At 38.4% G+C, this 22,702-nt stretch overlaps 1 protein-coding gene and 1 pseudogene across 4 annotated transcripts in view; one reads left to right on the forward strand and one right to left on the reverse strand.

Moving 5' to 3' along the window:
- The window catches only part of DNM3 (dynamin 3), a 1,007,215-nt gene that overhangs the window by 914,589 nt on the left and 69,924 nt on the right, over nucleotides 1–22,702 (forward strand). The window lies entirely within an intron of this gene.
- LOC102812673 lies at nucleotides 19,265–20,221 on the reverse strand (annotated as a pseudogene).

Raw genomic sequence — 22,702 nt, forward strand, 5'->3', positions numbered from 1 at the left:
AAAGGAGGAAATACAATAAGCAAAGGGGAAGAAAAGAGAAAGAAAATAGTAAAGAAGAAACTAAGAGAAAGAAAAGGGAAGGGAAAAAAGAAAAGAAAACAGATTTTAAAACAAGGGAAGGGGATGAAAAGAAATAAACAGCTAAGAAGAAAAGTAGGTCAGGGACAGAAAACTGTGTGGGGACAAAATACTCTTATTATGGGTTGGCAACCTCTGCCAGCCAAGGAGCTCTTGGGGTAGAATGGAGCATGGGTAGAGGGAGGGGGATGGAGCCTAAATGTTGTCCAACTTGTTTCTGCAGGTCTTAGATGTTGTGTGAGGTCAGAAGTAGTTCTTGCTGTCTCAGAAGGTGGCTGAGAACTTTCATACCCAGAGAGCAGCTGAGGGCAGGGTGGCTGGTTATGGATGGAGTTCTTGCCCTCGTCCGTGACCAGGACTGGCACTTTGAGTTCTGCTTGTGTAGTGAGGTGAAATTCATGCTCCTCCAAACACAGAAATGTACCTGGTATGCAAAGACTACAGTGCTGTAGGTATTCCTGGCCAATGAGTGAGTAAGGCTGGAGACTATTCACACTTCAGGGAGGATCCCACCTTTCACATCACCAGCCCCCAGAATATGTTTGTGTTGTAGGCATCTGGCTTAGTCAGAAGCTTACAAAAGTTCAAAACAGATGTTCTGTGTCCAGCCCGCTGACAATTCATGCATCTGTCTCCTCCCTCACCTCTTTTATTCAACTTCTTCTCCACTTCTTCAGACCACTTCTCTGTTCTTCCCTCCTGCTTAAGGCTTCAGGATGATGATTCGTATCTGTTTCATTTGGTCTCTTATGTTTTTGTTATGCAGGGCCTGTGTAGCATGGCTGCCTAGTTCACCATCTTTAGAGTTTTCTTGAATTCTTGTAGCAGACATGTATTCACTTGTCATATGCCAGTACTGAATATCTCTGACTTCTTATATTAACCTTAAATATGGATTCCTTTTTTTATAATGAGAGCATTTTGGAGCTGAATGGAACTTTGTAAACACAGAGATTTCCAAACCCAGATAGATACTTTTACTATAACAAACCCACAAATATCTGTTGAAAAGATTATAGCCCAAATTGATTTCTGGTTTAGTAAATATTCCCAATGAAACAGTTTACAAAGGAAATTGCATATTTTTTTAAACCAAGTTCATATTTCGTAGATTCAGATGTCAGTGAAATATCATTTAAGTCCATTAATAATGAAAATAAATAATTGAATTAAATAATAATTATATCTGTATAATAAAATTATTTGTACCAATATACAATGTTTTTAAAAATTAACTTTTTCTTATTAGTTACTATGTATTGTTATTGTTGTTAAGTGCTGTCGAGTCAGTTTTGATTCATAGTGACCCTATATATAAGGTTTCCAAGAACTGGCTCGTAGATTTGAACCACTGATGTTGCAGTTAGCAGTCCAGTGCTTATCCTTCACCAGGTCTTCTATTTATGTTATCTCATTTCGTCTCTACACTTGTATTTCCCTATAAAATGTAAGTTATTGCTGGTGATGGTGTTCCTGTGTGCCATTGAGTGGATTTTGGACTCATAGTGATATAGTGCAACAAGGTAAAATGACACCATCAAGTTTTCTAGGTCATAATCGATCCAGAAGCAGATTGCCAGGTCTTCCTCTCATGGAGCTGCTTAGTGGGTTCAAACTGCCAGCATTTTGGTTAGCTGCTGAGCATTTAACTCTGGCATCACCAGAACGCCAATAAAATGTATAAACAAAACCCCAAAGTCCATTGCTGTTAAGTCAATTCCAACTTATAGTAAGTAACCCTATAGGACAAAGTATAAATCCCTCCTGGGATTTCCAAGGCTACACTCTTTACAGAAGCAGACTGCCACATGCCCTCATACCCCTTAGAGCAGCAACTAGGTTCACACTGCCAACTTTTAAGTAAGTAGTCAAGCGCTTAACCACTGCATTATTATGCCCCCTTATAAACTCAAAAGTTGCTATTATTATCCTCTCTTAGTGGTTATGAATTGGGCTGCGAGCCGTAAGGTCAGCAGTTCGAAACTACAAGCTGTTCCGCAAGAGAAAGATGAAGCTTTCTGCTCCCATAAAGATTTACAGCCTCGGAAACCCTGTACAGGGTCGCTATGAGTCGGAACCGAATCCACGGCACTTAACAACAACTTACAGTCACAGAATCTAAGACCTAAAGGGGTTAAGTAACTTTAATAAAATCACAAATCTAATTAGTGACAGATCAAGATGTAAATAGGTCCTCTGATTTCATAGTTCATACTTGTCTTAGTTATCTAGTGCTGCTAGAACAGAAATACCACAAGTGAGTGTCTTTTACAAGCAGCAGTTTAATTTCTCATAATTTAGGAAGCTAGATGTGTAAATTTAGGGTGCTGACTCTAGGGGATGGCTTTCTCTGTCTGTTGGTTCTGGCAGATAGTCCTTATCTCTCGGAGTTTCTGCTTCTGAACAGTCTTCATGTGGCTTGGCATCTCTTCCTCCTTCTGAGCGTCTTTCGTTGTCTTTTTAAATCTGTCTTTACACATCAGAAGAGGTTGATTTCAGACACACCCTACAAGAACTATTATTAGCATAGCAGAGACAACCCATTCCCAAATGAGATTATAACCACAGGCATTATTGTTGTTATTTGTTGTTGTTGTTAAGAGTCCTTGAGTCAGTTCAGACCTATAGCGACCCTGTATAGGGTTTCCAAGGAGCAACTGGTGTGCTTGAACCACCGACTTTGTGGTTCAAATTGACTTTGCAGTCCAGAATATTAATTCACAGTGCCACACCAGGAGTCCTTGTTGTGGTTGTTGTTCTTAAGTGCCATTGAGTCAGTTCCAATCCATAGCGACCCTGTATAGGGTTTCCGAGGAGCAACTGGTGAGCTTGAACCGCCAACCTTGCAGTCCAAACAGCTTTGCAGTCTGGCGCATTAACCCACAGCGCCATTGTTGTTGTTGTTGTTAAGTGCTGTCGAGTCTTGTTCGAACCCATAGTGACCCTGTGTAGGGTTTCCAAGGAGCAGCTGGTGAACTTGAACTGCCAGCCTTACAGTTCAAACAGATTTACAGTCTGGTGCATTAACCCACAGCACTACACCAGGACTGCCCTGAAATTGGTTCCAACTCATAGCAACTTATGCACAGCAGAAGGAAACCACTTCATGATCCTATACCATCATCACAATCATTGTTAAGCTTGAGCCCATTGTTGGTGCCACCGTGCCAATCCATCTCGTTGTGGGTCTTCGCTTTTTTTTTTTTGGCTGACCCTCTACTTTACCTAGCATGATGTTATTCTGTAGATATTGGTCCCTCCTGATAATATGTCGAAAGTATGAAAGACGATGTCAGGCCATCCTGACTTCTAAGGAGCATTCTGGCTGTACTTTCTCCAACACAGATTTGCTTGTTCTTCTGTCAGTCCATGGTATTTTTAATATTCTTCTCCAACACCATAGCACAAATGCATTAATTCTTATGCGGTCTTCTCTATTCATTGTCCAACTTTCACATGTATAGTATTGTTAAGTGCTTTTGAGTTGGTTCCAACCCATTGCAACCCTGTATAGGGTTTCCAAGGAACGGCTAGTGAGATTGAACTGACAATCTTATGGTTCAAACCGACTTTGCAGTGCAGCGCATTAACCCACAGTGCCACACAGGGACTCCTTCATACGCATATGTTGTTGTTTTTGTTAAGCGAGTTGGTCGAGTTGATTCCTACCCATAGTGACCCTTTATAGGGATCCTGAGGAGCAACTGGTGAACTTAACCACCGATCTTGCAGTTCAAATGACTTTGCATTCTGGCCCATTAACCCACAGCGCCAGGACTCCTCATATGCATGTAGGCTATTGAAAGTACCATTGCTTGGGTCAGGTGCACCTTAGTCCGCAAACTGACATTTTTGCTCTTGATTGGACACTTCAAAGAAGTCTTGTGCAACAGATTTGTGTAATGCAATATATCATTTGACTTCTTGACTGCTTTTTCCATGAGTGTTGATAGTGGGTCTAAGCAAAATGAAGTCTTTGACAACGTCTATCTTTTCTCCAGTTATCATGATGTTATTTGTAGGTCAAGTGGTGAGAATTTTTGTTTTCTTTGCATTGAGGTGCAATCTAAACTGAAGGTTGTGGTCTTCAATTTATTCCAGTAAGTGTTTTAACCACAGGCATAGAGATTAGATTTACAACATATATTTTGGGGGAGCACAATTCAATCTATCACATGGCCCCCCAAAATTCACATCCTTACCACATGCTAAACATATTCATCATATCATCACAAAAGTCACAAATCAACTCCAAGTCTAAAATTTCATCTTCTAACTCATCTAAATATTGGTGAGACATTAGGATTATTCCTGCCTGGGACAAAATTCTTCTTCCTCTGAGAACTTGTTAAATCTAGAATATAGGTTATTGTTTCCAAATACAATGCTGGAACAGACACAATGTAGACATTTCCTTTGCAAATTGGAGGGAATGAAAAGATAATGGGCACCCTACAAAGGCACGAAGTGACTGGCTTACAATCTTTCAAGAGGGAGCCTAGTTTCAGAGGGTGTGGGGGAGGGTAGAATCTCCACTGAGTGGTTTCCAACCACTGGATGGAGCTGGTGAAAGGAGATGGGGATAAGACTCTTGTGGTTCAATGGTGAATAGTTGCTATCTAGGACCCTGGGACCATCAAGGGAGAAGAATGGAGTGTGGGACTCTATCCAGAGAGGTAGTGATGCCAGAGATGGAGGCAGAGAAGATGACTTGGAGAGATGGAGTGGCTGGGGACCCTGGACTCAGGGAGGGAGAGGGGCTGTGTGCTGATGGCTGGGTGGCGGGGAAGGAGCAGGCTTGCAGAATGTGCCCTTTGGTTGTATATTCCTGAGTGCTTCAGTGTACATCCAAAACAAAAACAACAAAAACACAGAGGGAATGCTGTTGAATGATGATGCATGGAGGGGATTGTAATCATTGCAATGAAATGAAATACAGTAGGATGAATGTAAAGCTGATGTTCTCCCATGTAAACTATAACCTAATTCACAATAAAACATTAAAAAAAAAAAAAAAGATAATGGGCACCAATCAAGTCAAAAACCCAGTAGAGTAGTTCACATCAGTTCTCAAGTTTTGGAAATAATTTTTTGTTACTTCAGACCATATAGACAATAGCCCTGCCTTCCAGACTCTGGGTTTTGGTCATGATCTGTGGATTCTAGTTGGAGTATGCTCATCATTATACTTCTGCTCTGCCTTCTGGACCCAGTGGAATGACTGCTTTATTCTCTTGGCTTTGTTGTTGTTATTAAGTGCTGTCCAGTCGATTCTGATCCATAGTAACCCTGTATAGGGTTTCCGAGGAGCAGTTGGTGAGCTTGAACCACCAACCTTGCAGTTCAAACAGCTTTGCAGTCTGGTGCATTAAGCCACACAGCACCACACCAGGACTCCTCCTTTGGCTTAGGGTGACCCCATTCTCCTGATCCATCTGAATGGCAACCCCACTCCCTTAGGCACACAAGGCCCTATTTTCCTTACCCTTAGGCATGAAGGCCACGCTCCCTTGCTTTAAGCATTGGTTCCATTCGGAAGGCTAAACTAAATGGCAGCCACACACTCCAGAACTGAATTGGTAAAGATCTAACTCTTTGAAATCTAGGAAGCTGTGGCTTTAACCACCTATACCCGTGAGGTCACAGATCTACCCATGAAGACCTTTCAACAATTCTGCTAATCTCAGAGCTGCTCCACAGATGGAGCAGATGGAACTCCTTTGGCATGTTTCCTGCTTGTCGTTTTCCAGGAGGCAGACAGAGTTCCCTCATTTGATTATTTTTCTGTCCCCTCAGTCGAATCTAATTCAAATAAGTTCTCGACCACTACATAAAAAGTGTTGCCCTTCCTCCATTGTCCAATCATATGTTCATTGTTTTCTTTTAAAGACTCATCAGAAGCACATTTAATAACCATATTTCTACCAACATTCTGTTGTGCCATATGTGTTCTTTAAGATGATGGAAACTTTCTCTGTATCTAACCCCACTTCTTTCTGAGCCCTCACTGGAATTGCCTTTGACACCCATAATCCTAACAACAGTCTTTTCAAGGCAATCTTGGCATGTATTATGTGCTGTCAAGTTGGTTCCAACTCATAACAACCCTATTCACAACAGAATGAAACACTGCCCAGTTCTGCACCATGCTCACAATTATTGTTTCATTTGAGCCTGTTGTTGCGTTCACTGTGTCAATCCATCTAGTTGGGATCTTCCTCTTTGTCAATGACCCTCCATTTTGTTGTTGTTGTTAAGTTCCATGAAGTCAGTTCCAACTCATAGTGACCCTGTACAGGGGTTCCGAGGCTGTAAATCTTTAAATCTTTATGGGAGCAGAAAGCCTTATCTTTCTCCTGCAGAACAGCTGGTAGACTTTTGAACTGCCAACCTTGAGGTTAGCAGCCTGATTTGTAACCACTACACTACTAGAGCTCCTTAACCCTCCACTTTGGCAAGCATGATATCCTTCTCCAGGGACTGATCCCTCCTGATAACAAGTCCAATGTATGATAGACAGTCTTACCATCCTTGCCTCCAAACAGTATTCTGGTTGTACGTTCTCCAAAACAGACCTGTTTGTTCTTCTGGCAGTCTATGGTACTTTTAATATTCTTCTCCAATGCCATAATTCAAATGCATCAATTTTTCTGTGATCTTCCTTGTTTTCCAGTTTTCACATGCAAAAATACCCATGTATTGGGTCAGATGTATATTGGTCCTCAAACTGGTTATCTTTGCTCTTGAACACTTTAAAGAGGTCTTGAGCAGCAGATTTGCCTAATGCAATACATGGTTTGATTTCCTGATTGCTTCTTCCATGACTATTTACTATAAATACCTTAAAGCTCTTCTACCTTCTACCCATTACCCAATTCCCAAACCACTTTAGGTGTTTGTTAGAACAGCATACCACTTTATGGTAACAAAAGTACCCTTAGTTTTGTAGGGCTGTTATAATAGAAACACCACAGGTAGCTTGAATAAATGTATTTTCTCACAATTTGTTATTGTTAGTGTTCTGGGCCATCGAGTTCCTACTGACTCATAGCAGCCCTGTATAGGATTTCCGGGGAGCAGCTCATGGGCTTAAATCAAGTGGAGGAGACTAGAAGTCTGAATTCAGTGTTCAGTTCTTTTGTTGTTAAGTGCCATCATATCAGCTCATAGTGACCCTGTAGAAGGATTTCTCTCTGTTGGCTGTCGAGGGAAAGTCCTTATCTCTTTGAACTTCTGTTCCTGGGTGTTCATTCTTCTCCCATATCTGCTTTTTTCATTGTTTATTCTTTCGTATCTCAAAGGTAATTAATTTAAGATACAGCCTACACTGATCATATCTCATTAGCATAACAAAGACAACCTATTCTCAAATGGGATCATAACTCCAGGAATACATTTAGGATTTACAATAAAATGTTTTGGGAGGACACAACCAGTTCTTAACATCATTTATAATTGTTATTTTAAATTATTGCTCAACTAAGTGAATTGAGCATTTGGAGTAGTCTGTAGATGTCAGGTAGACATTTTTTAAAGAATGCTGCAGATGTAGATCTGGGTGTTTTTTCAGTAACGTTTTTTATCTGGAAATTCTACTACAGATGTGGTATAATATAGTGTTCATTGTTTTTGTTGTTAAGTGCCATTGAGTCAGTTCCATCCCATAGCAACCCTGTATAGGATTTCAAAGGAGTGGCTAGTGAGCTTGAACCATCAACCTTGTAGCTCAAACCGACTTTACAGTCCAGTGCATTAACCCACAGCACCACCCCAGGATTCCATGTTGTTCATAATAGTATGAAAAATATAATTAAAATTCAAAAAAGTTATGTTTACATGGTAGGACATACCATCTTGAATTACTACACTTATTTAATTCCTTTTGAACTTTACTCAAGTATACCACCTTGATTATCTTTATATGCTACCTAAAATTGCCCCTCTAAATTTCAGTATCTTGCCCTTTCTATTTTTGTGCATTTTCTGTATATTTTATAAATGATAGAGGAATATTACCAGAAGTTATATTGAATTAGATGATGTTACATTTAGATCCATTTGGCTGCTGTTATAATGAAACTATGTGTTGAGAGATTTCAGAAACAATTCTATCAAATTTTTAATTTAACTAAGCCTCTTTAGGAGTCCTGGTGTGGCACTGTGAGCTAATGCATCAGACTGCAAAGTTATTCGAACTGCAAGATCCAGTGGTTCAAGCTCACCAGCTGCTCCTTGGAAACCCTATACAGGGTTGTTATGGATCGGCATCACCTCACTGACACTTAACAACAACAAAAACAAACCTCTTTAATTCAGAAATCATTATATCTGTTTTAATTTACAACCACTCATCTGTCAGTTTGTCATACTATGGTGGCTTGTATGTTGCTGTGATGCTGGACGCTATTCCACTGGTCTTCAAATCCTAGCAGGGTCACTCATGGTGGACAGACTTTAACGGTGCATCCAGACTACAACAGACTCTAAGGAGAACATTACAATTAACTTTTAAAACAACTGACCAGTGAAAATCTTATGAATAATAGCAGTGAAACACTGTCTGATTTAGTGCCAGAAGATGAGCCCCTCAAGCTGGAAGGCACTCAGAAACAACGGAAAAAGAGCTGCCTCCTTGAAGTGGAGTGTACCTGAATGCCATGCATAGAGTAAAGTTTTCAGGACAGTCATTTACTGATGTGACACAAAATGAGAAGAAATGGCTGTCAACATCCATTAATAATCAGAATGTGTTATGTATGAAGTATTAATCTAGGATAATTGGAAGTTGTCAACAATGAAATCGATACATAAAAATATGTTTCCTAGGCATTGTTGTTCTTGTTTTTGTTGAGTGCCGCTGAGTTGGTTCCAATTCATAGTGACCCTGTATAGGGTTTCCAGGGAGCATCTGGTGGGTTTGAACTGCCAACCTTGTGATTCACAATCTAGTACTGATTCTTCAGCACCACACCAGGAGTAATCTGAAATGGACTGGCATAAACTCTTTTCAGTTGGGCAATTAGGTGTTCTACTGAGCCAGCATTGCCAAATTGAGGGGGAATTATGTCACATTCATCATCAAAAGAACATTTCAATATCTATCCTGAAGTACCATGCTGTCAGAAGTAGGATAATATCCATATGCCTACAGGGAACCAGTTAGTGTAACTATTACTCAAATTTATATACCAACAATGGTATTTTTAGTCCCCTTGGGTGCCTATTAAAGTTGAACAATGAATAAGGGAGGACCAAAGAAGAATTGATGCATTTGAATTATAGTGTTGGTAAAGAATATTGAATATACCATTCCAGAAGAACAGGGAATCCTGATGTGGTGCTGTAGGATCAGCACTGGACTGTGAACCACATGGCTGGCAGTTCAAACCCACCAGCTGCTTCTTGAAAACTCTATACAAGGTCGCAATGAGTTGGAACCAAGCCAGAAGAACAGACAAGTCTGTCTTGGAAGAAGTACATCCAGAATGCTTCTTAGAAGTGAGGATGGCAAGGCTTTATCTCAAGTACTTTAGACATGTCATCAGGAAGGACTTGACCCTAGAGAAGGAGGACATCATGCTTGACAAAGTGGAGAGTCAGTGAAAAGGAGAAATGCCCTCTAGGAGATGGACTGATGCAGTGGTTTCAACATTGGACCCAGAACAATTGTGAAGGTAGTATTTTGTTCTGTTGCATATAGGGTCGCTATGATTTGGAACCAAGTTGATGTTACCTACCTACCAACAACAGCAACACCTTTTTTTTTTTTTTTTCAATGTTTTATTGTGAATTATGTGACAGTTTACATGAGAGAACATTAGCTTTACATTCACCCTATTGTATATCGTTTCATTGTCATGGTTATAATCCCCTCCATGCATCAGCCAGCACCCAAAGGGTATACCCTGCAAGCCTCCCCACCAGTCAGCAGCCCACAGCCCCTCTGCCCCTCTGGTTCTAAAGTCCCCAGCTGTTCCATTTCTCCACGTCTTCATCTCTGTCTCCATCTCTGGCATCACTGCTTTTCTTGGTAGGGTCCCGCTCTCCACTCTTCACCCCTGATGGTCCCAGGGACCTCCACTCCTAGACTGCAAAGCCAATCACTCCCCTCATTTTGCAACGAAACATCTACCTTTACATTTCCAACCCTCACAATCAGTCCTGATAACAATTATTCACTATTGTATCACTAGAGACCTATACGCATCTCCTTTCATCAGCCCTGCCCGGCAGATTGGATACTACTCAGTGGAGATTCTACCTTCCTCCGTGCCCTCTGGATCCAGGCTCCCTCTTAAAAGCTTGTAAGCCAGTCACTTCTTGCCTTTGTAGCGACCCTACCCCCCCATTTTGGGTAGCCAATGTCCAGGTTGCCCATCCCTGTCTACCGTGTGTATCGAGGGGGTGGGAATGATCCTTGCTGTAAAGATTTGTTCCCTCTTTTGAGCTACTGCATCCATAGGTATAGGTCAAGTTCATCAAATTGTATCAGATTACTCTTTTTTCCCTCTTCTTTCTTCTTCTAGTTGAGCTCTGATAATCCAGTCATTGAAGTCAGGTCAAGTGGGTATTATCTGCAAGTCTGGGTGTTCTTATGCATATGCCCTCTCTTCTTATCAGCTGGACGCTTCACTCTCTCCTCTAGTCCTCTGTGGCTATGTCACTGACTCTGGGCCCAAGAGTTTGCCACACTGCTAGCCAACCAGGCCTCCATCCAGCTTCACAGGAGTCTATTGAACGTTGTAAGGCTAGGCTCACAGCTTCATTGCTGTTTTTCCTTAACTGCCCCTTATTGGCGACAAACATGGTCACCAATCAGAGTGGTATTCCCATTGAGTCTTAGTCTTGGAAGGGAGCAACACCTTTAAAACAAAGTGTTTGTGTGGATTAAGTAGACATAAACAGTTGGTAAAGGGAAAATCATAGTATTCATTAGCAATAACATTCTCAGGGATTTTGAAGCCATTGTTAGGAAAAAGAGAAATTATGTGGCAGTTATGAGTACATGCAGTAATGTTTTCTTAGCGACATTTACATTTACAGTTACCTTGATACTCTGTGAATTAGCATTTTGATTCACTCATAAAATCATAATTTGCAATAATAAACTCATAAAAGTCTGTTAGAAGATGTCGTCTTATTTCTGCTCCTAAACTTCTTTTTTTAAATGCATTCTATGGAAAGACAGTTTTTTAAAGAAATCACATCAAGTGACACTTACAAATTACCTCATGAACTACAAATGTCAAAAATAGAGAAAAGTTCCAAACAATAATTGCATCTTTCTTTTAAATTTACTTTAGTATAATTTAAACTTTAATTATAAATATAAGTAGAAATTGCTGATTTTTAAGTAATATTGCCTCCCTTAGTTTTGCCATTTTTTGAGAAGGTAGACACAATTCGATAATCAAAACAAACATCAGTATCAAGGTAAAGCAAAGAAACTTTAGTTTTCTGTGTTTTATATCCTTCACATTGTCCAACAGGCAAAACACACACACTCACTCACACTCACACATACACACACTCAGTTTGAGAATAATGGAGAACAGTAACAAAAAGAGACTAAAGTCCATACTCAGTGGTCAGTACTCTTGGCATACAGATCTTTGTCCAGTTAATCTTATTGTCAATTTCAGCAGTTTCAACTTGTTCCATATATTTTACTCTTATCGTCTTTGAGCCTACAAGCCCACCAGCTGCTCCATAGGAGAAAGATGAGACCTTCTGTTCCCTCAAAAGATTTACAACCTGTATGCAGGGTTGCTGTGAATTAGAATCAACTTGACGGCACTTAAAAGCAACATCATTTGCATGAATATCTAATTTCTGAAATTCAAAGTTTTCCTCAGTTGATATTAGTATTTGTAAAGGCAGAAATAGTTCTGTTTTGGCAAGTTTGGAAGAAGCTTTCCAAATTTGGGTCATGGAGCTTAGAACTATTGCCAAATAGGTTATGTCTTTGAATATTGGAAATGAGATTCAAAACAGCCCAATCTGGCAACTTTCTTCTGGTTTGCTTTTCATCTCTACTATTAAACGATTCTCTCTTGTTTCACAATTATTTATCTGGACACTTTGGTAAGGACATTGGCCCCTGGAACCCTTTTGATGTACTCACCAATTCATGTGAAGGAATGGTTGAAAATTTATTTTGAGGTCTTTGGGGAGTTCTCCAATCACATCCAGACAACAGCTTTATCAGCCATAGTGCTCAATAAATCTCAGGGAAATTAAAAAACCTTGACTATTGCTGTTTCCTTAAAAGTTTCATTTTTTACTAAATTCTTGAAAGAAATAACGTTCTGCCCACAGAAATCTATCATTGTGTATTTTAATTTCACTATGTTAATTTCTTTTGTGTTTTGCTAAGACAACTACAACTAAAGTCATTTTTGCTCATAACGCAAGTGATACTTTTTTTTTTTAACTTTTTTTTTTATTGTGAATTGAGTGAAGGTTTAAAGAGCAGATCATCAGGTTTACATTCAACAAACCGTGCACTTTGTTTCATCTCAATGAATGTAGTCTCTATGCATCAACAGGTATCCCACTTCCTCTCTATGGTTCTGATTTCCAGTCCACCCCCCTTCCCATCTCTTCTCAACTTTGACCTTAAGTAATTGTAAAATGCAGAACATAGTCTCTGTGAACTGGGTTATGCCAGTTGACCAAAGCCCCGTAACTCATTACCTTAAGAAGTTTGATAATATCTAAGAAGTTTTCATCATTTTGCCCACTGTATAGTTCACCACATTCATAGTTATGTTGGCAGCAAAAGTAAATATCCATGTACAAGTATCCTCTTTGAAACCCTTATGTATTTGTGGGTATACTCCCACTCCCCCTCCCATACCCATCCAACCTATGGGTCTGTCCAGGTACCTACCCACAGAACATTGTTGTTCCAAGGTTGTATATATGACACTATTTACCTTTATCCATTTTAGTCTTTGCATACCTTTCTATGCCTTCACCTGTCTTCATCTTTCTTCTGCCAACTTCCTTTTTATTGTATTTTGTCCTTCTTATCACTTGAGTTAACCTGCACTGTGGGTTAATGCGCCAGACTGCAAAGACGTTTGAACTGCAAGGTCAGCAGTTCAAGCTCACCAGCTCTTCCTTGGAAAACCCTGTACAGGGTCACTATGGGTCAGAACCAATTTGACGGCACTTCACAACAACAACAACCTTCTAATCAGTGAATTACTGTTCTTCCCGCTGACCCCTGGTAACCATCAAAGAATGTTTCTTTTAATATGAAAGCATTTTCTTAAGTTTTTACAATGGTAATTGACTAATTTAACTCAGCATCATGTTCTCCAGTTTCATCCATTTTTTGAGCTGTTTCGCAGATTTATTTTTATTCTTCACCATTGTGTAGTATTCCATTTTATGTACGTTTCAAAATTTGTGTATCCATTCTTCCATTGATGGACATTTAAGCTGTTTCCATCTTTTGCTCTTGTGAATAGTGCTACTATGAATATCAGTGTACATCGTGTCCTAGCTGTTAGTTCTTGTGGATATATACCAAATAGAGGGATTACTGGTGATATAATATTTCTGTTTCCAGCTTTTGGAGGAAGTGCCTTATAATGTTCCACATGGGCTGAACCATTTTACAGTCCCACCAGCAATGTATAAGGGTCCCAGTCTCTTCACACCCATGTCAGCATATGTTGTTTCTGTTATTTGAACTTTGCTATTAATACTCGTGTGAGATGATAGTTCATTGTTGTTTTGGTTTGATCTCTCTAATGGCTAATGATCACGAACATTTCTTCACATGTTTTTTGGCTGCCTGAATGTCTGTTCACACTTCTGCCAGTTTTTTAATTGGGTTGTTTATTTGTCTTTTTCTTGTAGAGGTGTTTCAGTTTTCTGTAAACCTTAGGGATTATTCCATGTCTGATATGTTGTTGCAAAAAAAAAAAAAAATTCCTAGTCTATGGGTTCTTTTAACTCTTTTGGTGAAATCCTTTGATGTACATAAGGGTATCATTTTTAGGAGGCCCTAGTCACCTATTTTGTCTTTTACTATTTGTATTAATTCTGTGTATCAGAGCTCCTAAGTTTGTCCATAATTTTTTTTATTGATAACATTTATAGTTTCAGGTTTTACATTTAGGTCTTTAACCCATAGTTAGTTTGTTTTTGTATACAGTGTGAGATATGAATCTTGTTTCATTCTTTGCTAACCCATAGTGAGTTTGTTTTTATATACAGTTTGAGATATGGATCTTGTTTCATTCTTTGCGAATGAATTTCCAGTTTTACCATTGCCATTTTTTGAAGAGACTATCTCTTCCTCATTTAATGTGTTTTGGCTCTTTGTCAAAAGTGAGCTGCCAGTATGTGGATAGGTTTACTTTTAGGTTTTCCATTCTTTTCCGTTCATCTATGTATCTTTCATTGTACCATTACTGGGCTGTTTTGACCACTGTGGCTCGTAGTAGATTTTGAGATCGGGAAGTGGTCCCAAAATACATATGACCCAACTTTGTTCTTCTTCTTAAGAAGTGTTTATTTATTTGAGGTCTTGTCCCCTCCATATAAAATTTGTGATCATGTTTTCCACCTCTTTAAAGAAAGATGTTTGAATTTGGATTGCATTATATCTAAAGATCGCTTTGGGCAGTGTTGACATTTTCACAGTTTTAAGTCTTCCTATCCATAAGCATGGTATATTCTTCCATTTTGTTAAGTGTCTCTGGGTTTCTTGTAGAAGTGTTTTGTAGTTTTCTTTGAATTAAGTCTTTTGTTTCTCTGGTTAGATTTATTCCTAAGTATTTCATCTTTTGGATGGCTATGTATTGTTTTCTTGATTTCCTCTTTAGAGTTGTCTTTATCAGTGTACAGGAATCCAACTGATTTTTGTATGTTGATCGTGTATCCTGCCACTTTACTGAATCATTCAATGAGTTGCAATAATTTTATTGCTGAATCATTAGGATCTTCTGTTTATATCATCCTATGGTCTGCAAAAAAGGAGCTCTGGGAGCGTAGTGGTTACGAGTCGGGCTGCTAACCTCAAGGTCAGCAGTTCGACACTGCCAGCACTTTTGCAGGAGAAAGATGAGGCATTCTGCTCCTGTAAAGATTTCCAGCCTCGGAAACCCTGTGCAGGGTCACTATGAGTTCTGAACCAACTCTACACTACTTAACAACAACAACAACAATGGTCTGCAAATAGAGACAGTTTTATTTATTGTTGGTTAATTTAGATACCTTTAATTTCCCTTCTTGCCCTACAGCTCTGACTAGGACTTTCAACACAATATTGAATCGGATTGGTGATAAAGGGCATCATTGTCTGTTTCCAGCTTATAAAGGGAATGCTTTCAGTTTCTCTCCATTGAGAGTAATGTTTACTGTGGGATTTGTATGTATGCTCTTAATTATTTTGAGGAATTCCCCTTCTATTCCTGTTTTATTGAGTGTTTTTGTCAGGAATGAATGTTGGATTTTGTCAAATGCCTTTTCTGCATCAATCAATGCCATTATGTATTTATTTTCCTTTGTTTTATATAGTGGTGGATTACATTGATGGTTCTTCTAATATTGAACCATTCTTGTATTCCTAGTATGAATCCCACTTGGTCTTGATGTATTGTTCTTTGATGTGTTGTTGAATTCTTTTGGCTAGAGTTTTATTGAGAATTTTTGTGTCTATGTTTATGAGAGATTTGTTGTTGTTGTTGTTGTTGTTAAGTGCCATCGAGTCGGGTCCGACCCATAGCGACCCTGTACAGGGTTTCCGAGGGTGTAAATCTTTACGGGAGTAGAAAGCCTCATCTTTCTCCCACGGAGTGGCTGGTAGTTTCGAACCGCTGACCTTAAGGTTCGCAGCCCGATTCGTAACCACTACGCTACCAGAGATATTGGTCTATAATTTACTTTTTTAGTGATACCTTTGCCTTTTGGTATGAGGGTTGTGCTCACTTCATAAAATGTATCCAGGAGTTTTCCATCCTTTTCTATATTCTGGAATGTTATTGTTAATAAGTGCTGTCTAGTCAGTTCAGACTCACAGCAACCCTGTATAGGGTTTCCAAGGAGAAACTGGTGGATTTGAACTTCCGATCTTATGGTTTGCAGTCCAGTGGTGATCATACAACCATCACACCAGGAGTCATTGTTCTGGAATCATTTGGGTGTAATTGGTGTTGGCTCTTCTCTGAATGTTTGGTAGAATTCACTTGTAAAACCAGCTGGGTATGGACTTTTTTTATTGTTGGAAGTTTTTTTAAGACCTGATCAGTTTCTTCTTTTGTTATAAATCTGTTCAAGTTTTCTGCTTCATTCTTTGTTAGTTTAGGTAGGCTGTATTTTTCTAAAAAAATTTTCATTTCTTCTAGAGTTTCATTTTACTGGAGTACAGTTGTTCATAGTATTTTGTTATTATCCTTTTTATTTTCATTTGTTATGTTGTTACATCACCCATATTATTTCTTATGTATGTTATTTGCATTATCTCCTTCTTTTCTTTTATTAGATTTGCAAATGGTCTGTCAGTTTTATTGATCCTTTCAAAGAACTAACTTCTTGCCTTGTGGACCCTTTTTATTGCTTTTCTGTTTTCTAATTCATTTGTTTCTGCTCTGATCTTCATTACTTTTTTCTTCTTGTGGCTGTAGGCTTACTTTGCTGGTCTTTTTCTAACTGTTGGAGATGTTTTGTTCAGGTATTGATTTTGTTTATTTTTTTATGTGTGTGTTTATTGCTATAAATTACACTCTGAGTGCTACTTTTGCTGCATCCCAAATGTTTTGGTATGTTATGTTTTTGTTCTCATTTGATCCAAGGAATTTTTTAATTTAATTTTTTTCTTAAAGAGAATGTGGTTTATTTGAAGGATAATTGCTGTTCTAGAATTGACAAAAGGTTGAAGATGCAGACTTGTAAAACAAATGGACAGGTCCAGAAGCAGAAAGCACAATTGTTTAGAAAAACATTTTGGCCAAGACAAATAAACAAGTTTTAGAAGAAATGCAACCAGAATGGTCCTTAGAAGTGAGCGTAGTGAGATAGACCCCTTATTTTGAACACATTATTAGGAAAGACTCATTGCTAGAAATGGATATCATGTTTGGTAGTCAGTGAGTTATTTTCCTGCATTGGACATTTTGGGACATAATCAGATGTAGAAAGTGAAACGGGATTTTTAGATGTCTCTCGGCCAGATAATGAGAGAAATAGAGTTCAGAGAAGTAGCAAAATTTCTTAAGCCACATTTGCTTAATGTTTTCACCTGAACTTTAGTGAGAAAGAATTCTTTGTTGACCCCAGGATCATTCTTTGCTTCATAAGTTAATTAATTATATATATAATATATATATATATATATATATATATATAACGTTATTGTTGTTTTGTGCTGTGTAGTAGGTTTTAACTCATAGCAGCTGTGTACAGGGTTTCCAAGGCTGTAAATCTTTACGGGAGCAGAAAGCCTCATCTTTTTCCCATGGAGCAGCTGGTAGTTTTGAACTGCTGACCCTGAGGTTAGCAGACCGAGCTACACACACACACACACACACACACACACACACACACACTTTGTTATGTGGTGTTGAGTTGGTTCCAACTCATAATGACCCTGTATAGGTTTCTGAGGAGCAGCTGGTGAATTTGACCTGCCAACCTTGTGGTTTGCAGTCCAGTGCTGATCCTATAGCACCACACAAGAAGTATGTATTTATAGAGAGAGAGAGACAGATAGAGAGAGAGGGCTCATTCTCTGGTGGCATCGTAGGCTAAATGAGTCAGAAGGACTCAATGACACTTTACAACAACTGTGATTTGAACTCTGCATTCGATCTTAAATCTTTGTTGTAGCATTTATCTATAACAGGGGAAAGTAATATTTTTTTTCTACTGAAGTCCAGTTGCAGAGAAAGATTAAAACTACAACTATTAAGGACCATACTTAAATACCAAATAATTTAGTGTTTAGATTTTGTTGATATACGTTTCAGTTTACTTCCTCTTTCCTTCCTCCTTCCCACCCTTCTTCGCTCATTCCTTTCCTCTCTACCTTCTTCTTCCTTTTCTTTTCTTCCTGCCTTCTTATAAGGTTTCTGTTCATTGCCATTGAGCAGGCTCCAACTCCCTGTACGACATACCAAAATGCTGCCCATTCTTGCACCATCTTCATGATCATTGGTATGTTTGAATGCATTGCTATGGCTATTGTGTCAGTTAAGCTCATTGAGGATCTCCCTTGTTGTCACTGACCTTCTACCAAATATGATGTTCGTTTCTTTTTTTAAAAAACTTTTTAATGTGAATCAAGTAAAGGTTTACAGATAAGTTCATCAGCTGTACATTAAACAAACCGTACACTTTGTTTCATCTTAATGATTGCAGTCCCCTCCATGTAACAACAGTTATCCTGTTTCCTCCCTGTGGTTCCTATTTCCATTCCACCCACCTTCTCATCCCTTCTTAACTATGCCCTTAGGGAAATGTTGCCCTTTTGATTTTGAATGATTGATTTATTTTGTTTTTTATCTGTTACCCAATAGCTTTTAAACAGGATAATATTCAATTTCCCTGTGTTTGATTTTTTTTTTCATTTTGATCTTCTTATTGTTGATTTCAAATTTAATAGCGTTATGATATGAAAAGATGGTTTGTAGTATTCCAGTGTTTTAAAATTTATTGAGGTTGCTTTGTGGTCTAACATATGGTCTCTTCTAGAGAATGTTCCATGTGCACTGTAAAAGAATGTATATTGTACTGTTGTTGGGTTGAGTTTTGTGTATAAATTTATAAGGTCAAGTTGGTTGATTGTGTTGTTTAGTTCTTAAGTGTCTCTGTTGAGTGTCTTTCTGGTTGTGCTATTGAAAGTGGTGTGTTAAAATCTCCTATTATTATGTTGTTGTTATTTCATCGAGTTGGTTCTGACTCATAGTGATCCTATATAGGAATTCCTAGGAGCAACTGGTGAGTTTTAAATGCAGACCTTGTGGTTCGCACCAACCTCACAGCCCTGCACATCCTACAGTGCAACACCAGACTATTATTATAGCATTGTCTATCTTTTTCTTTAATTCTATCAGACTTTGATTTATATATTTTGAGACACTTTTATTGGGAGCATAGATACTTATTATGGTTATATCTTCTTCTTTTTTTTTTTCTTTAAGAAAAATGAATAGCTTTATTTTTCCTCCATCTACATTGAGAAAGTAAATTTCAGGAAAGTTTTCATGAAATAGACCAGATGACTGTATACAAAGTCAAGAGTTTTAAGCTCAAGGTCACAACTGTCTAGGGCTTTCCCATCTGACAGTAAGTAGGCAATGGCTTTGATGACTTTGGAATTCAGCTGAGGAATCATGCTGATCTTCAGAAGTCTACTGCTTGCATACTTATTCTTAATGGTGATGAATTTCATTTACTTTCCCTACATTTTTGGCCATGTGCTGGATACCTTTCAGTACTTTGTTCTCTGTGTATCTTGTATAATATTTCTGCTTTAAGCCCCATTTTCCTTGGTCTAGAACCTCCTGAAATAAGCAGGAAGTAGTCACTGCTATCTTAGAAGGGTGGTAATGCACCATATCATAGTTAATGACAGTCAGCTCCATCAACTACTTGGCTAAAGTATGCTGTTCAGCATCAACTTACAAAGCTTTAGATGCTCATCTTAAGAAGTGGAGGGACAACGGTCGACCCAACTCAAATTGCAATGCTTTCAAAATTAGAGTTTTTGTTTCTCAAGTTTGGGAACTGCTTTAAGCATTGTCTGTGATATAAACAAAATCTTTAATTCTTGGAGAAAATATCTCCTCATATTTGAAAGTCAAGAGCAGAGCTGTAATTCTAACCAGTTGAAGCTTCGTATGAGAGACTGGCTGAATCTTAAAAAAAGTAATCCATAATGGCTATACACATGTATAGTATTTCCTACAGAAGCCTAAACCCTGAGTGCACTTGCACCAGCCAGTCCACCAGGATGGCACACATGCATCCATTGAGATCACTTCCAGCTAAAAAAATGTGAGTTTATGGATTGCAGAACCTCAAGCTGTCTCAGATACTGATAGATGTCCTTAACATATTCACTGCAGAGCTTAGGGTTCTCACAGTCTTCATGATCAATATCCTCAGCTTGAGGAATGCTAAACATGTTCTTCCTTTTTGGTTTTTAACTCCGGGTCTTTGCACGTTTCATTATACTACTTGGATCTGTCTTCTTGAGCTATGCTTTGAAATTTTCTGTTCAGCTCTTTTATTTCCTTATTTTTACCATTGACTTTAGCTTCCTTCTGCTCAAGAGCAAATTTCACAGTCTCTGCTGACATTCGTTGTGGTATTTTACTTTGTTGTTGTTGTTGTTTGTTGTTAAGTACCATGGAATTGGTTCCGACTCATAGTGACCCTGCACAGGGTTTCCGAGGCTGTAAATCTTTATGGGAGCAGAACGCCTCATCTTTCTCCCGCAGAACCACTAGTAGTTTCGAACTGCTGACATTGAGGTTAGCAGCCTGACTCGTAACCACTGCGCTACCAGAGTTCCTTTTGACTTTGTTTACTGTTCTTTGTATGGACTTTTGCTTTCCTCTTGCATGATAATCTTGATGTACTCCCACAACTCTTCTGATCTTCAGTCATTAGTGTCTAATGCATCAAATTTGTACTTGAGATGGTATCTAAACTCAAGTAGAATATATTCACGGTCATATTTTGACTTCCGTGGACTTGTTTTAATTTTCTTCAGCTTCATTCTGAACTTGCATATGAACAATTGATGGTCTGTTCCTCTGTTGGTATCTGGCTTTGTTTGGACTAATGATACTGATCTTCTCCATAGTTTCTTCCTGCATATTTAGTCAATTTGATTCCTGTATATTCTATCTGGTAAGATTGTTGAAAGAGGGTATTTGCAATGAATAAGTCATTGGTCTTGCAAAATTTTATCATGTCATCTCCAGTATTGATATTACCACCAAGCCCAAATTTTGCAACCACTGATCCTTTCTCTTTTTTTCCAACTTTTGCATTCTAATCACCAGTAATTATCAATGGATCTTGATTACATGTTTAATCAACTTCAGACTGAAGAAATTGGTAGAATTCTTCAATTTCATCATTACTGGCTTTAATGGTTCTTGCGTACATTTGAGTAAAAGTAAGATTATCTGGCTTTCCTTGGTGTTATTGTTAAGTGCCATTGCGTTTGTTCCAATTGACAGTGATCCTGTATACACTTTCTGAGGCTGTAAATCTTTGTGGGAGCAGAAAGCCTCATCTTTTTCCTGTGGAGCAGCTGTTGAGCTCAAATGGCTGATGTTGCAGTTCACAGTCCAGTGCTTATCCTACAGAGCAACCTGGCCTTCCTTGTAGGCATATAATTATATCTTATCACAGATAGCATTGTACTTCAAGATAGATCTTGAAATGGTCTGTTTGACAATGAATGTAATGCTATTCCTTTTCAATTTGTTATCCCTGTCCTAGTAAACCTGTTCAATTCAAAATTACCAATACTATTCCATTTCAGCTAACTAATACCTAGAATATTGATCTTTATGCATTCCACTTCATTTTTTATGGCTTCCATGTTTCCTAGATGCATCAAATTTGAACTTGAGATGCTCTCTAAACTCAGGTTAGAATATATTCAAGGTCATTTTTTTACTTCTGTGGACTTATTTTTGTTTTAATAATGCTCTGTGCATTCCATATTCTGATTATCAGTGGATGTTTTCAGTTTTTTCTTATCATTTTGAGTTGTGCCCATAAACAACTGAAGGTCCCGAAAACTATGTTCCATTCACATCATCATGATTAACTCTACTATGAGGAGGCAGCTCTTCCTCAATTGTATTTTGAGTGCTTTCCAACCTGGGGGGCTCATTTTCTGGCATTATACGTGAGAATATTCCATTGCTGTGCATAAGGTTTTCAGAAGCTAAACATTCGAAGTGGTCAGCCTCTTCTTCTTCCTACTCTGCCTTAGTCTGAAACTCTGCTGGAACCTATCTACCTTGGGTGACCCTGCTTGTATTTAAAATACTGGTAGAATAGCTTCCAGCATTGCAGTAACATGCAAGCCACCACAGTACAACACTGACGGACATATTGTGAAGCATTTCATAGTAGAAGTTATAATAATTCCAATATAGTTTATAGTTTATGTTTTGCTTTATAAAACAAATGAATTAATGAATATGAAAATTTATATAGTATATATTCAAAATACATTATCGAATATTGCTATTTAAACAATCTTTGTGAGAAGAAAATCTTTATATACAGTTTTGGGGTTATTTTTAACCATGAAATAAACATTTATCCAGACAATACATTGTCTAGAGAGAAAATTTATGTGGTTTGTTTAAAAAGAATAATTTACCTCACCACCAATCCTGGTTTTAGATAATAGTAATAATTTTCAGAGGACCAAAATTATGTTGAAATACTGAATATTGGAAAAAAATCTCAGTATTCATTGTCATTCAACTTTGTCTCATAGAAAATCCTTTCCCCTAAACTCTGGTAGCGTAGTGGTTACGAATCGGGCTGCGAACCTAAAGGTCAGCGGTTCGAAACTACCAGCTGCTCCGCGGGAGAAAGATGAGGCTTTCTACTCCCGTAAGGATTTACA

Source organism: Chrysochloris asiatica, unplaced genomic scaffold (genome assembly GCF_000296735.1).
Source record: "Chrysochloris asiatica unplaced genomic scaffold, ChrAsi1.0 scaffold00100, whole genome shotgun sequence".
Classification (NCBI taxonomy): Eukaryota; Metazoa; Chordata; class Mammalia; order Afrosoricida; family Chrysochloridae; genus Chrysochloris; species Chrysochloris asiatica.